The following is a 2,500-nucleotide window of genomic DNA, read 5'->3' on the forward strand; positions in this document are numbered from 1 at the left end:
GGAGAGAAGGAAGAGTAAAAGGAAAAACAAAAGAATAATGCGTGGTAAGAAAGAAAGAAGTAGTAAGAACTGATGATGATGATGAGGATGGTTATAATGGTAATGACCGGGCTTGAAGGCAACTGAGCTTCGTACTATCTGTCAGGATATATATCATATCTATAATATATATATTATATATATCTGTCTATGGTATTTCTTTTTCATTTATCACAGCATCATCATCACCTTCTTTTCTTTTTTCTTCTTCCTTCTTAGTTCCTCTTCTTCGTCTTCTTCCTTCTTAGTTCCTCTTCTTCGTCTTCTTCCTTCTTCTTTTTCTTCGTCTTCTTTCTTATTCTTATTCTTATTCGTCTTCTTTGTTCTATATCTTTTTCTTTGTCTTCTACCCTCTTTCTTATTATTATTCGTCTTTTTCCTTCTTCTTCTTCCTTCTTTCTTCTTCTTTGTCTTCTTCTTTCTTCCTCCTTCTTCGTCTTCTTCCTTCTACCTTCTTTTTTTGCTTCTTCTTCTTCTTCCTTCTCTTCTTCCCTTTCTTTTTCTTCTTCCTCTTCAGCATCATGATCAATATCGTCATTAACTAGTGTTCACCTCTATCTTAACTATCTATAAATCCCATGAATATTTACGAATCAGAATAAAACGAAGGACTTGATAAAGACCTCAAGAGCATTACCATAACAAAAACATTCGTAGTGTGTTTTATGAGTGTTTTTGCTCCCGTTTGGAAGACCGGGTATGACTGTCTGTGTGTATGGGAGCGTGTATCGTCGCCAACGCCCATCGACGTGTGTATTAGATTTACAAATGAATTTATCGACGGTGATGTATAATACGCCATGTACTCTGAATCATATCCCGACTCCTTATAAGGTATTGCAAAAATCGTCGATAGAATCTGGATCCCGAACGAGATGCCTATCCAATCAAAACTCATCTCGAAATCGGTCCAACTGTCGCCGCAATTTGTAACTGTCACGTACAAAAAAAGAAGAAGGAAAAAGAAGAAAGAAAAAAAGACAATCGCATCCCGCAGACGAACATTAAAGACGAAGCGAGATCTATTTTTGTTTATCGTCTCTGCGCATTCTCTTCGTCTTATGTTCGAATAATTATGGGTCTGGGGAGAGGGATAACAAGCGTCTCTTTGCACATGAGATATTACGGACGTCACGGAAATATTTCTGGTCCGGCCGTGTCATTCCTCGACAGCAACCAGACGCGAGTATTAATAAGGCAAGATGGCGACCACCCAGCGGCTTCTCATTCCTTGTCACCTCGGATATTTTTTTCTCTCTTTCTCTCTCTCTCTCTGCTCTTGTATCGCCATGCATTTCTCTCCTCCTTTAGTAACTATCGAAGAACGAAGGAACGATTCTCTACATCAGTCTATACATACGATGAAGGGAGATTAAAAAAGAAAAAAAATGAAAGCTCGAGCAGATAGATTCCCGACGCCAGAATTCGTCGTGGGTCCAAATGAGAGTCTTTGTCCAGAATTAGATGCTGATTTGACGGACTCGCGGAGTGGCCGTCACGACCGGTTTTCAGATGGAGGTTGAATTCTCCGGTTGACTTTGATTGATTCCCGGTGATGGCTCGTGGCAGCTGGGAGGGAGAGGGAGGGAGTGGGAGGGAGGAAGAGAGAGGGAGAAGGAGGGAGGAGGAGGAAGGGAGAGGGAGGGTGGAAGAGGGAGGAAGAGCGAGAGTGGAAGAGGGCAGGAGAGGGAAGGAGAGGGAGGAAGAGGGCGGGAGTAGTGGAAAGGGAGAGGAGAGAAGAAAGGAGACAGGTGTGAAGGAGAGAGAAGAAGAAGAAAAAGAGGAGGAGGGAGATGGCGAGGCGAGAAAAGAATACAAAGCAAAGAATAGAAGGAAAGAGGAGTTTAAAAAAGAGAGTTGAGAATAAGGGAGAGTTGAGAAGAGAGAGAAGAGGGGCGAAAGAGGGAGAAGAAGGAGAGAGGAGAGGCGAAAGAGGGAGAAGAAGGAGAGAGGAGAGGCGAAAGAGGGAGAAGAAGGAGAGAGGAGAGGCGAAAGAGGGAGAAGAAGGAGAGACGAGAGGATAGGTAGGGGAATGTCTCGTCCGTGACCCCTATAGGCCAACCGCTCATCTCTGAACAAGGAAGCAGCATCTACGCTAGAAGAAGATACAGGAATGTACGGGATAATTAATAATTCAAAAGCAGACAGACGGACGATGAAGGAGAATGAGATGGAACGAAATAACCAGCAACAACTAGAAGGAGAAAAGAGACGAAAGGGGAATGAGATTTAAGAAGAGAATAGAGAGATAAGGATAAAAGAACACAAAGCAGCTACTTCAAAAATAGAGATAACAATAACTACACAAAAATAAACTAAACACGAAAGAAACTGGTAGCCGAAAAAGAAAGACAATAAATACCATTAAAAAACACACAAACGAAGAGAAACGATGCAATAAAGCAAAGCACAGACAAGAGAAAATAATGAGAGATAAACGAGGGAATTATTCTGAAAACCT

This window comes from Penaeus vannamei, chromosome 4, assembly GCF_042767895.1.
Source record: "Penaeus vannamei isolate JL-2024 chromosome 4, ASM4276789v1, whole genome shotgun sequence".
Taxonomy (NCBI): Eukaryota; Metazoa; Arthropoda; class Malacostraca; order Decapoda; family Penaeidae; genus Penaeus; species Penaeus vannamei.